The sequence below is a fragment of the Boleophthalmus pectinirostris genome, unplaced genomic scaffold, assembly GCF_026225935.1.
Source record: "Boleophthalmus pectinirostris isolate CB_2022bp ecotype Guang Dong unplaced genomic scaffold, ASM2622593v1 HiC_scaffold_7, whole genome shotgun sequence".
NCBI classification, from domain to species: Eukaryota; Metazoa; Chordata; class Actinopteri; order Gobiiformes; family Gobiidae; genus Boleophthalmus; species Boleophthalmus pectinirostris.
The window spans coordinates 22210452-22225303 of NW_026571473.1; the positions used below are offsets into that span (position 1 = coordinate 22210452).

General features: G+C 39.9%; 1 protein-coding gene across 3 annotated transcripts in view; it reads left to right on the forward strand.

Moving 5' to 3' along the window:
* dab1a (DAB adaptor protein 1a) overlaps window positions 1–14852 on the forward strand; it is a 105845-nt gene that overhangs the window by 22059 nt on the left and 68934 nt on the right. Inside the window, exon 1 of one of the 3 annotated variants that reach the window (XM_055165356.1) lies at window positions 8118–8193. The exons of 1 other annotated variant lie outside the window; for it this stretch is intronic. The gene's annotated coding sequence lies outside the window, so the exon portion shown is untranslated. Of the gene's footprint in view, window positions 1–8117; window positions 8199–14852 lie in introns of those variants that run through there. One more of the 3 variants, XM_020918760.2, reaches the window with a different exon arrangement.

Sequence of the window (14852 nt, forward strand, 5' to 3'; positions counted from 1 at the left end):
TTGTAAAAAATATACATTTAATATATATATTTTTTAAGATGCAATACTGAACTTGCCCTTCCTCAATATTATATTTTACTCTAACAAAAATCTATAAACATATACATCATGAGACAGTACAGTCAGATGCAGATGCCAGATTTGTGCCATGTTTTTTAATAGTCTTTTGTATATATGCACAAAAACTCTATATCTGGTAGGGGCCAGTGTAGATTCTTGGTTATACATTCACAAGAGAGCATCAGATTGCCTATTCTAGATGCACCACGGTCCTCCACTGCTCAGCCGGTGACAGCACAGGGCTACTCCCCCAACTCTCCCAACACCCCAGTCTCCACGGAAATGCACACCAGCTTTGTTATGTCAGAATTTTAACTTTATAAACTCTATTATAATATACGCTACACATACTGTTCTACACTGAGAAACTGCACAAACAAAATTATGAGAAAAATAAATATTGTCAGTGCTGAAATGTGGCGGGAATAACAATCATCTGTAAATGCAGAGCTACCGGGCAAATGTTGAAATTTAGGCTGATATCAAGCTGATTGTTTTTAAAACCAAAATGATGAAGCTCACATCAGCAGTCACAGAGAGAAAGATGACAACTTTTCAGTGTAAAGTCAATTGATGTCAAATTGAGTTGATGGAGAAGCCGGAAGCGCCCCTATGAACACTTCCTTTTTGATGGGTTAGCTGTGTCCATTTATATACTGTCAATGCATTGGAGTTTGAAATACCATTTTCTTTTCTTGATTTTGATTCTTTTACCTTTTAATTCCCTTTTTCTGTCCTCTTTTTGTGTCTCTGTCTCCCCCTCCTGTCCCATGACTGCCGTATGTAGTGTTATCATTAGCTTCCTGCCGCTCTATGATGGATGACTGGGAGAGGCTTGGTCCTGAGAGGAGGGATTCTGCTTGAGTACACCATCAATACCTGTGCTAGATTCACACTACACACGTGTCCACACAGCTCACACAGACACACAGACACAAAGACACCCCCAACACCCCCAACACAGCACTAAGCATAGCATGGGATAAATTGTGTGTGTAATAAGGTGTGGAAAAACAACTATCAGCTTTAATAAACACAGTATTCTCATTTTGTTTTGTGACATTTTCATATACTGTAGTAGTAATTGGTCTTAAAATGATTAATGTATTCCAGTTTGCTGTTTATATCCAGGGATGTTTTTGTGCTGCAAAAGATTCAGAAGGTCTAAATGTGATATGTGGTTTTAACTTTGCAGTCGAAAATAATGCTCAGATTTTAGTCGGTTCACTGTCATTGTATAAAATGTGAACAAGGAGCACTATGAGGAGAGTCTGCTACCTTGTCTGGAATGTGCCACAGTATGGCATTAAATGTATCTATCTCCACCAGAGCAAGTCAAGGGTCTGACTTGTGGAAAGGGAACCCCACTCACAGTGTGAATGTATTTCAAGTGATTTTTGAGTAGTTGAAACATCAGTATAGTTTAACTATTGTGAATAGCGTACACAGCAAAATAATAACCCAGACAAGCAATCATTGGACACCCACCAAAAATGTTACATAGTGAAACTTTAAAGGGCCCATATTATGCTATTTTCTGATCTGTTATAATGTTGTTTCCTCAAAAACATACCTGGCATTGTGTTTTGTTTCATTCACACTCCACTGTGTTTTTAAACCTCTTACACTAGCATCATTTTGGATGATTTCAGGCCTGGAACTGCCAATCTCTACTAAACTAAAGTTAGCAGGTAGCTCTTACCTTTAAAACTACTACTACATGACATCAAGAGGTGGTAAAGAACATTTTGAGCTTTGGAGTTGTAGACCGACTTGTAATAAACATGTTTGTGTGAATGAAACAAAACACAAGGTATGTTTTTGAGGAGGTAATTACATTAAAACATTGCTTAAAGCTCACAAGAGTTAAGTTTACATAATAGAGGACCTTTAAACTATTTTTGATGCCTTTGACGTTTGGCCCTTTTTTTCTTGTGTAATTTTGTACATTGGCACTGATTTGTTTATTTATGATACCCATGACTTTTAGCACAGCAGTACTTTACACTTAGACACAGCTTATCATGCATACAAACCACGGCGTTCACATCGCTCGTATTCAAATTGAGGGGAAAAAGACTATTTGATGCTAAAGTCCCAGTCGGCATGGCGTTTCTATTCTGTGCCTGTGCGTCTAAGAGGTTTGTATCGACTTGGAGCCCCACAGGGAGCAGTGCCAATACCCCCCACTCACACTGAGAGTTCAGACGGACCAGCTCTCCAATAGACCATAGGGTGCTAAAAGGGTCTATTTCAAGAGCTGGCACAAAGTTCCACCTCCGGGAACTTTCACACACTCCCCATGCACCATGACATTTGTGCACTGGGGTCTTGTGTGTGCGTGTGTGTCTGTTTGTGTGTGTTTGTGTGTGTACACCGAGTTCAAAGAGTTGGTAGTGAATTCTCAATTGGAAATGAGTCCAATATAGTCCAGAAGTCTTGCAGTGATTCACTCCCCCAGTCCCCGATGACATCAGTCTGGCTTTGTTTTGTGTTTACTCAAAGCTGCAAAGTCACCCCAGAAGTGTGGAAATTAAAGTTGAGATTGGAAAGTTCTTCTGTTCATGTTGGGGCCCTGAGTTGAACTGTGGGGTTGTTTTATGCAAGATAATTTTTTCATTTAAAAGTGGTGAAAATACATAAAGATGAGCATGTTTTTAATAGTAGTCAGGACTATAGGTTGCTGCGGAGTGTGTATTGGTCTTTGCTGTATAAATGATGGGTGTCACTCTCTATGTTATGGCTATATTCCAGTATGACTTGTGTATTTAATCCATATACTAGCATCATACTCAACATAGAAGATACTGTGCATTGCTAGAGACAGCTTTTGGGGTTGGAAAAGATTCAATTTCAGACATACAGTATTTGTAGAATTTCATATTGTTAAGATGATGTCTCCACCATGTGCTGATCTCTGAAGTTAAGCAAGGCTGGGTCTGGTTCGTACTTGGATGGGAGACCATTGGGAATACCAGGTGCCGCAGCGGGACAGCAGTGGCTTTAGTGGAAACTTGTTGTGTCCTTAAGCAAGACACCGGCAGTCTGCCATTACATCAGTCTATCCCAGGGCAGATCCAAATGTGGAGTGAATGAATAATGCACTGTAAAACGCTTTGGGTGTCTTGAAAAGTGCTATATAAACCCAATGCATTAAGGATATGTAATTAATTGTAAATGATCTTAACATAAACATATAGTGATTCAGTGCAGTTATGAAAGCGGTGCTCTAATTTGTGCCTGCTTCTGTTTGTTTACTGTTACATACAAACTCATCATTTGCCTTCCAGAGCCTACAGCCAAAAGAGACTGAGAAGAGAGAAAAAAAAATCTGGGAACACCACTCGACTCTGGAGACTAGAGTTGGAAGCATTAGATAATCCTGCTTGCTGTGCACTGTGGTCTGCTGCTGTTGTCAGACTCCATAAGAAAGTACAAGGCCTTATTAAACCGGGACACTCAGTAAAGATTGATTTTGTTTGGCTGTCTGTCTGTTAGGAGGAAGGGCAGGCAAGTGTGACAGTGAGCGTGGGTGATTAGACACACAGCGGGCGGGCGGAGGCAGGAGCTGTGACTGACTGATGTCCGCTGGTGGCAGGCTGCTCAACCGCCCCAGAAGAGGCTGTAGCCCTGGGGGGACGCTCCCGGGAGAAAGGGGCAAGTTGGAGCCGAGCTGGAGCCGAGCTGGTCCCATCCTCCCACAGCGCACACAGACTGACGGGACCAGACTCCAGTGCCATATGTGGAGGATTGATAAAGCGGCTCCATTGGCCTGTCTACTTGTGATTTTGATAGGAGTTTATGAGCTGCTGCGCCGGGGCTCGCCAGTGGCTCCAAGTCAAGTAGTTAGGAAGTGTTATTGTTGAAAGTCTCGCCTAAAGGACACTTGGCTTCTGCTAACGTCTAGTCTTGCGCTTCTCTTTCCTCATTTGTAACTTTTTTCACCTGGGTTGTAAATTGGTTTCTAGAAAACTGACAAGACTAGAAGGCATATTACATAATAGTCTTCTGTCATTATTGATATTCCACACTATGGTTCTGAATCTTTTCTTTCTTACATGAATTCATTTAAAAACATGTTTCTTGGTAAAAACAAAAATATTCTTCTTCTTTTCTTTCTTTCTTGTTTTGGTGAATTCACCTGTTTGTCTCCGTGGAACTAGATAGAGTTCTGTGGCAATCTGTGGAACATATTACAACACAATAAAAAAAAAAAAAAAAAAAAAAAAACCTTCCATGAAAAAAAAGTGTTATTTGTCTTTTGATTAGGGCTGGGTGATATGGTGACTGAGTTGTGAAAAATCTTCCCAACTACATCTTTAAAAGCTGTTAGTCAATTGAGTGAGTGACAGCTGGATTTAACCAATCACAGTTAAGTGTGAATTTTCAGAAGAAGCAGATGACTATTTATTTGTCTATTTACTAAAGATGAGACAAGCTCTCAGGCCACAAGACCTTATGTGATAAAATTGCCACAAGAATGTTTACACATGAGGAAAATAGTTTTTACATTTGGACTGAATAAAAACATTGTTAATGCTGCATAAATAAAAAATAAAAAAAAGTGTGGCCAAAATTGAGAACTAAGCCGCACAATAGATTTATCATAAACTATGTCAAAATCTTGTCTTCCAATCCAATCCAAGTGTATTTGTAAATAAGACAGTTTCCAAAGTGCTGCACATAGCAATAGCGTAAAATGTTTTGTCTCGTTCTCATGGACCCAGTTTCATGTCTCGTCTCATAGAAATTGTGTCTCACCTCTAGATTTGGTGTCCTTACTTGTTTCAGTATGAACCACAGGGCTCATTGCATCAGCGGTTGTCGTCTGTAATATCTGTATTTCCTTTCATCCTTCTGTGTCCTTAGTGGCCTGCTTTGTGACAGCCCTATGTGAGTGTGTGTGTGTTTGTGTGCATGTGTGTGCGCTCGTGTGTGTTTGTGCAACAGTGTGGCGCGACATCATGATTAAATGTTTGGAATAATTGATGATTGCATCCCTCATTAAGTCTGGCTCTCCTGCACCGGCACTTTGTTTTTCATACTGCTCCTCTGCTCTCCTCTTTTCCTCCATCCCTCTGTCTAGGCTGAGCTGATGGAGGTCAGGTGTGGTATATCATGTGGAGAGGACATTTTGAACTGTGATCTCAGTTCGTTAGAGCAAAGAGCGCCCCCTGGTTTCCGAGCAGCAAGGCACATCCCACATGATCCCAGGTCGATGGTAGAGCAAGCGTTTTACTGTCTTTTTTATTGTACTTTATTTATTCATTAACCCACTGCTGCGATAACCCTTAATGCTAAGTATTTCTTGCAAAACAAACCAGCGCAGTGATGTCTTCTTGTGCTGAGATTTCTGTTGGAAAATCAATAAAATGTAGGAGTTTGTTGTGAGATCCTTGAATGTTAAATCAAACGCGGTCAGGGCTCAAATAAATGCCACATTATATAAACATTTGCACTGTAAATAGACTTGGCTTTTTGTTCAAATCAATCTCTACTTTTTGCTGACCTTTCATTATTTGACACTCAAATGTGTGGCTCTATTCAGCTTCCTCAGTATTTTCCTGTGTGTTTCTTGGGACTTTGGGTGGAGTTTAGGAGTCCATGAGCTTATTCAAGCAATGGGTATTACAAGGCCATGGACTATGTAGTCATGATAATTAATGTATGCATTTTTTGTTGTATTTATACCTCTATGCACTAGTAGGAAACTTGTTGCACCATAAGAGTCAAATAAGTAACTTCTCTGATACATTAAGGCACAAACTTGCTAGCGTTTCAAAGTTGAAAAAAGCTAAGGCACTTAAAAAGAACAAAATAATTAAAAGCCTTTATAAACACATGGCAGATAAAGTTAAAATCACGTCAGTGCACTTCAGCCCTTCAGCCTTCATAGGGACAAACTGAGCATTAGATTTTGCTATTTTGTTTTTTAATAATACTGTTCATTCACTATTGTGTTTATTAGGATTATCCTGCATTAGGCTTCTATTATATTTTCACAAGCAAACTTCTAAAATGACTGATAAAAATGATACCCACGGCCCCTCATTATACAATTTGTAGAAGCAGATACATATTTAACTATTGTAGCACTGCAGAATGTTGTGCAGTACCAGAATAGTTGAGAGTGTATCACATAGAGGCATTGGCTGATGGGCTGATTGACAGACGAGCTGACACCCAGATGGGATCAGACCAGAGGCTTGTTAATAACCACAGTCTATGTAGCTCTGCGTGGAGAAGTGTGCCTCACTCTCAGCGCACAGCTCCATTTACATTTGAGCACATTAACGAGCACAGGGGAGCCGCTCGCATATCCGTTTTCATCTATTTCCCCTTAAAACATGAGAAATGAGGAATTCCCAACAGACGCAGCGGTGCTTTGATATCTCCAGCTCTGTGTCTGTAAATAGGTTAGGCACTGCAGACGATGTTGTGTTTCGTGCGTATGTTTTGTGGTAATCCTTGGCCCGGACATAAATGGGGATCTGTCAAGTGCTGGTTCTATGTGCTGTTTGTGCTGTATTTACCTGCTCGTGCTGGGGCTCAACTGGAGGCGGGGTGCAGCAGGATGTGTGCTGCTGAGAGGGGGCTGACTGCTGCTAGGCCTCAGGCTCCATATCAGTGATAATGCTTTATCCACTGGACAGCCACAGTCACTGTTGGAGCCTGCTGTTTATGGCTGCTACAGATGTAACTACTGCTCAGGACTATATAGTGCCTTCCCCTAGCTCCAGCCATATCCCCACAAAGCCTTACATCAGCTTAAAACTATATTTTAACCACATTTATGTCGACTGGCTGTCCGTTGTTTTGGTCAGGTGAGGACTTTCAAGTTGTGACTTGGACTCGAGTCAGACTTGAGTCACTATTTTTAGGACTTGAGACTTGACTTGATAAAATGGAGTAAGACTTGGGACTCCACATGGACTTGATGGTCAGTGACTTGGGATTTGACTTGGATTTGAGGCCTGTGACTTGAGAAGACTTGAGAAGCACTTTTAAATCTGAATTCTTTCCATTCTGACTGTAATGATTCACACTAAGATCTTGTCAAGACATTTAAAAAGTAAAACATAACTAAATTAATTTCTACTCTTATATACACTATAAACACTCATATAAATATACTTAAGTACAGTTTATCTTAAAATTCATATAAATTACAAAAATCTAAGCTATATTTGATACTTTGGTTTAAAGACTGGAAATGACTTGAAGCTCAAAGCAGACGACTTGGACTTGACTTGGATTTATGTGCCAGTGACTCGAGACTCGACTTGGACTTGCCTGTATTTGTCTTGGGACTTGACTCGGACTTGAGGTCAAAGACTTGAGAGTTACGTGACACTTGCAAAACAACAACTTGGTCCCACCTCTGTTTTTGGTCTGTGCAATCATAAACATGTTATCAACAGTAAACTCAGTTTTTCTTTTTGCTGTCCTTCATCTTGTCCAGTATGGTGTGTCCACATTTAATCTCCACGATAACCTTCAGAGTAGAAGGGAACACATTGAAGGTAGAGTTCTGATGTGGATATGACGCTGTGATAATTGGCATGTGGTGAAACCGATCGCTGACGTTTAAGCATGAAAGTAAGTGGCAATGTGTTACCACCAACTGCTCTTATGCTGCATCAAGCCTCCTGTTTTCTAGTGCTGCTATTTAGTTGGTTATCTTATAATTTTTGAACCATATTTACATCTTCTAAGCTTGATGTCCACATTGTTGGTAGAAACATTGCTAGTTTTTGCTGTCAAAAAGTTCAAAAAGTAACACACAAAAAAATGACTGACCTGTAAAACTTGAACACATGTCACTATCCATTCACCGTGGTGCTGGACAAAGAGCTATATTATTCCAGTGAAGGGGACATAAACGCCGCTGAACTTGAGTCAGAGCTATAATCTGGCTTCATTGTTTGTCCTAGTTTTGCCTTTGTACAGCTGTAAACTGCACACCCGTACACCTCATTTATCCTCTACCTGGTCATGAACTTTGACCCGTGCTGCTCTTCCTGTTGCTCTGTTGCTTCAGTCTTTTGTCTCTGAGAGCGGAGTTAAGTGGCAGTTGTTTTCTCCCGTGGGACAGATCAAAGCCGCGGATTTACTGTGTCTCTCCATAAACTGGTGAGGTAGGAAATGAGTGTCTTTACAATGGATTTGGAGTTACTGTTGGGTGTGCAGTGTGAAAAATATTATCACAAAAATTTTTTTTTATAATGCTTTATTCAGTGCTAAAATACAATTGATAAGAAAATATAACCGTAATCAAAAGAAAGTGGCTGTAGTTCTGAAAGTTTTCTATTTTATAAAAGAGGCTCGTTAGTTGTGTCAGTGGAAGTTTAATATTCACCAGTATTAAATAAGGACACACCAGGCTGCTCCCATATTATTAGGAAAAATATGACTTAAGTTAGGTTCATGAATATGTATTACTGAAGCTGTGAAATTCTTCTCTTCATTTTAACACCAAGTAAAATGGAACAATGATAAGAAGCTGTGAATATCTTGTAAAAGAAAAGAGTGAAATTCATAACGAATCATCTTACTGAATGTGTACATGGATGAGTGAAGGTTTTTTTGGGGTGTATCAATGGACGATCAGGCCACATACCACCGCCATATTATTTAGATACAGGTCTTTTATTGTATAAAAATACATGCATCTGTAAGTGATCTGAGCTGTAACTTAAACTAGTGGTGTCACATGTTTGCCTTCATGGATATATTTAATCCCATACTGTGGAACATTCCAGAGAACACATTGAAATCTCCATGGAAACAAACAGCTGGCTGGTCCTCCACCAGAAAAGTGCACTTTTAACCATCAAGAATTGTGAAGGCAGGTTACTGTGACGTACTGTGATTCTGTTTATGATTCCACAAATGAGAACAAAGGTTAAACCACAGAAGAAGAAATCATTCTCTGTTTTCACAATTTTCACTTACATAACTTAAGGCCAAAAAAAAAAAAAAAAAAACGTCCTTTAGTTGGTGTCCTTTACTAATTTGTATGCAGTGGTATTGCTTTTATGTCTGCTAGCTCCAATTTAGTGATTTCATTCAGGTTCAAGTCTGATGCAACAAATGTTAATGTGATAATTATTAGCTAATGCTTTAATGTGAGCTGAACTTTGGCTCTGAATTGGGAGATGAAGAGCCAGCTGTGTGGAGTTAATTTTTACTTCTCAATGGAGTATATCATAATATAAACCACCCATAGTCTTTTCAATGTGCAAGGTACAACAAATATTAACAAAAACACTTGATATGCACAGCTTTACCTGGCCAATCACAATGAACCATTAAAAGGGCCTTTCTCAAATGGACAAAGTTTTAGTGTGAGTGGAGAGTTTTGGGTAATGCATTGATGATGTTTGATCTAGTTAAATGGCTCAAGCATCTTGTCTCAGGACACAACAACATAACATCCTACAACTGGGCTATGGCCGCCCTTCACACATACATGCAGCACTGTCGTGACTATGATACTACACTATTACCTCTTTCTTTTTTGTATGCTATATGGTCTCTTAAAGGCACACTGGGTAACATTTCTAGTGGAGGGTTTGCCACCCGTGTGTCTCCATGGAAATATTATTGCTTTGTCTAGAATGTTCCACAGTGTAGATTAAACCTATCATGAAGGAGACACACTACATTACGCTACATTACAATATAGATCTGTGGAGAGTCGACCCTATTCACAGAAGGAATGATTGTGTTTTTGAGCCATAGAAACACCTGTAATGAACAAATGGTAGTATATATTGTAGTGTGGCTTTGGGATGAATTTTTCTGTCCAAGCCTGGTCCACGTCCGACACACCAGTGATCGATTAAGACATTAACACTTTTGTGTCCGAACCCGACTCAACCCGACCCAATTAAAATCACACTATTTTCATAGGCCTACTAATGACACAGGTAGGATATTGTTTGTGTGACCTCTAATGGACACAGAGACGCAAAATACAAACTCAGGATACAGTGAAAATAATGAGAGGACTTTATTCCTCACTAAAGTAATACTACTACTCACTAAAGTGCAGCATCTCATCCAAATTATCCATAGAATTTGTCCTCCACAAATTATCACACACATCCAGTCCATAAAACAGTGCTGTGAATCCAGTTTGAGATGTTATTTAAAAGTAAAACTGCAAAAATAGTTCATGTGTGTCTGTTTACATCCACACAGCGCACAAATCGAGGTGAAAGTGCAGATTAGCAATACTGACTCTACTTCCTGTGGACTTTATCGCCAATCTTTTATGCTTTACAAATAAGAATAAGAAAGAAATGTGAAGTATTGCACCACATTTCACAAATAATAGTAACATAGTTTTGACTTGTATCTAAACTAGAAGTGCAGTGCTCTGATCTTTTGAACACCTGAAGAGTCTCAAAGTGAGTGGGTTTACTGTAGACAGAAAACAGCTGATGCACTGATGTGTCCAAATCCAACCAGAGCCCAAACATAAGTTCTGAGTCTGACGAAGACCATCTTGCACACGTTGGCGTTCCATCATGCAATAAAGGACTTTCAATATATTCCATCGAAGTGCCTTGGGTTTGTACCATGCCCAGTTTTACATTTTCCAGTAAGGGCAACTTTCTGTTTTAAAACTACTAGTTTCACCCTTGTAGAGCACCCGTACTGTTATTTTCTTTTTAACTCTTTTATGACCCAATGAAATGCTCTACCTCTTTTTTTTTTCTCCAAAAATTCTAAGTATTTGTCCAAACCCCGGCAGACTTCAGTCAGATTTCAATGCTCTAGTATATATATCTATATGTTTAATGTTATACCAAGCAAAGCAATAACATCTCCATGGAGACAAGCAGAAAAGTTGCGCAGTCCCTCTTTAAGGCACTTATTTAACAGCAGACCTCACTGATAGTAGTTGTGATTAAGTGTCTTCATCAAACCCTCTTGTTACCCATGACTATAAAATGCTAATGTGAAATCAGCAGTTGTGCGATGCTCCCGAGTGGTGAGGACCTGGAGAAGCCAGTGGCAGTGTGAGGTGAACTGGAGCTGTTCTTCATGATTAGACATTATCCTGATGGAGGAGAGGAGCAGCTAATCTAAGACAGAATGATGGACAGAATACAATTACAATGAAGACCCCACCTCTCTCTCTCTTCCTCTCTCTCTTCTTCTCTCTTACTTCTTCCATGTTGCTGGCACGCTCCACTGTAGCTGCACATGATTTCTGGGCATTAAGCTCCTGTTGGCAGCGTCCTGTTTGTTGAGTCACACACACATCTCCCACTTGCGCCTCTTGGCATCGCCCCATTTAAGGCTGTCCAATTTACTCTTCCTTCCTTTCTCTCCCTCCTTCTCTCTCCCTCCTCCCTCCTCCTCTCCTCCTCCTCTCCCTCCAGCCCGTGTCGCCTCTGGTTCGACTTCAGCTTGTCGTCTAAATCCAGAAGTGCTAAGCCATGTTCACATCCTTTTCCTGCTGCTACTTTTAGCGCAGATTCCAGGTCAGGTTTTTCTTTTTTTTTTCTTTTTTTTTTCTTTTTGGATGGCACCGCTCCTATCAGTCTGTTAGGGAATTTTGTACAGCTCAAGCTTGACATGTTTTTTTATTTGAGAAATTAGCTTTTTCTATCCGTAGGGACGTTAGCTTAGATGTAGCGCTCTCAGCCCCAGTCTCCGGAGAAACAACCATATGTCTGGGGCCTGGCAGTCATCTGGAGAGAGGTATTGCGGTGCATTTTTCATTTTCAGCCGTACAATTTCATTCGTTGCTCATTCACAGCACAGGGAGAGGGTGAGTAGTGGGCTTTTTTGCTGGCAGAAAATGGACTATACTTTTCTCCTTTCCTTGATTTTACACTTGGAGAAATGTGTTTGTACGAGCCTGTATGGCAATATTGTGGAAGTGCTTTACATTATAGGTTACTTGGGATTGACCTTATTACAATCCATGCTGGTTTCCATGTATTAGTGGGACCCAAAACATGCACCATAGGTAAAAACTAGAGATGCTCTGATCCACTGTTTTCAGTTTCAATACCATTAGCAGAGTAGCCACCTGTTTATCGTCTTTGATATCATGTGCTTCAAAAAAAAGTTCCATTCGCTCGACGTAGGCTGTCCACTGTTCATTTTTGGGCCTGAATTCGTCCAGCTTGGCGAAGTTTGCCATCTTCAGCTGTCACTGCTCACTACAGTCACTTTACCTCGTCGCCAAAATTATGTGGTGTATTAATAACGAGTCGGCTGCACGCATTTAACAACTTTACTGGGGGCTTCTTTATAACACGTTACCATTACAAATCAATGCTTGAGAGCTCGCACTCTGGCATGCGCAATTCACTCCAACTACAACTACGGTGGCCCTGAAAGTTCAATATACCACAATTTTAATACTGTAGCTCTAAGTGTCTGCCGATACCCAATATCAGCCAATATAAGTGTAGACACTAAAAACAGCATTCCTTTAAACAAGATTAACTACTGAACATCTTAGTATAAATACAAATTAAAATTTTTTTTAGGCCAACCAGCAAATAGTTTTATTTCGTCAATTTATACGTCCAACCAGGATATCAACTGAACCGATATTTGGAAGTTGATATCTGATCCAGCTAATTTTTTATATTGATAACCTTTATCGGATTGGTGCATCCCTAGTATAGTCCTCAAGCTAAAGTAATCCTGACCAAGCCTTGCAACAAGATCATGGAGCTGGGTCTCCACTGATCCTGATGAGATGATCCAGCGGCATTGAAGGATGGGTCATATACCAAGGACAAATGTATCTATGGGGACAGTAAAGTGTACCTTAACCTTAACCTTAATTTCAAGAGAGTTCTGGCTCTGGTTGAACATGAATTTAAGGTTTTGTCAGCTGTCTTCTCAAGGAGTCCAAAGTCTGGCATGAAACTACTTCATTTGGTAGTATCACTCTGGGACAGTGCCTGGGGAATAAAAGAGTCTTTATACAGCATCATGTTTTAAGGTTTTATGGTCAGATACTTGTATGGATGATTAGGTCTTCTGCAGTGGTCAGCTGGAGTGAACTGGGTGGTACTGCTATTGGTATTTTATTCATAATTTTATGCATCAGGACAAGTTGTTGATGTTTTTGACATAGAATTTACATTGCTTTTTAGATCATAGTCAGAGGTTATAGCTATACAAGGTATATGCACATTGATGATGGCAATGAAGAGATGAAGCAAAAGAGTTGTAGCAGTATACATGACAGCAGAGCAGTGAATGTTGTGGCAGCTGTGATGACATGCTGTGATTGGCTGACGAACAGGAAGTAGTTTGTTTGTGCTTTGGGATTGTGAGTCATGAAAAGTTTTGTACAAAATGAACCACAATAGAAATATCTTTCTGCTGAGAAAATTGTGTTAAATACTTCAATATGACCATTTTCAGGAGATGTAAAATGTTGTTCATGATACCCAAAACTATATCCAAACAGAACTTAAACTATAGTCTCATTGTGAATACTTAATTGTTTATATTCTCAGGTCCTTTAGTTCTTTAGTGAATTTATTGATCAGCATGTTTTGGGAGTGACTAGACAGACATCTGCCTTTTCACTTGTAAATTACTAGCACATCTTTGTAGTTGATGTACTTTTTACACGAGATCCTAATAATTTTGAGGAAAGTTCCTTCTGCACACAGGGTCTTTGGTCGACCAAGAGTTTCATCTGCAGCCATACTTTGTTCAAGTAGAATGTGACCTGCTGGTATTGGTGGTTTGAACTGGTCCAAGTTAACAGTCAACTTAACCAGGCCCCAGATGCAAACTGAAAGACTTCACAGCCAGACGCCATGACACAAAAGGGTCAGGCAGGGGGGCAGAGGGGCACATGCTGGGGGTTAGGCCCGCGTTGATTCAAACCTCCCTCCATTCTCTTCTGACTGGTCTTCACACAGTTTTTTCTTTTCCCTCTTTGGCCCTGGATTATATCTTCTGTCCTTCTTTCTCTCCCCTCTCTCTCTCTCTCTCTCTTTGAGCTTTATTCTGCTGGTTGCCTCTAACCCTCCTCTCTTCATATACACTCTCTCTCTGTCCATTTGCTGGAGCAGTGCTGCTGATAATGCCTGTAATTGGAGTGACTCACACTTTTCCAGTGTGTTTGGACCAGATAAAGAATATTGTCAGCATTTTGCCGACATGGCCTCTGCTGGCAGAATTAAATGGACTCTGTTCTCTTCTGTCTGCAGCAAATTAAAAGCCTCTCAATTCATGTGTTTTCACCCCAGGCTCATACAGGGGCCTCCTATTCACAGGGAGAGAGGGACCCCGACAGCAGCACTGGCTCCAAGAGACTCCTATAGTCCATAATGTAAAAAAACAAGAAGAAAAAGTTTCTCAATGATTTCTCAAGAAATGTGTTGTATAAACAAAATATCACTATAATGTAAGAAAGTCTAAGCAGCATGAATTAATCTATTGGGTTCTAGTTCCAGTTTTGTTGCCGACTTTTTAAATTCTGCATCTAATTTAGCATTAAATCTTTTGCACTGTCCACTCTTACTTCGCTTTGTGTGATTAAAGGATTTGTGAGAGAACTAGTGCAGTTTAAAGAAAGGGTATTAGATTTATATACTGATATATTGCATTATTATATTATTATTTCAACTTTTAAAACTTTTGTTGTAGTACTCAGATCATTTGATAAAATTATTAAATATAACCACAGGTTAATCTATAGAAGAATTTAAAGAGAATTTATGGATTATTTTTCATTTATATATTCTTGGTCCATGCATTGATCTTGTACAGTGTGTGTATGTGTGTGTCGG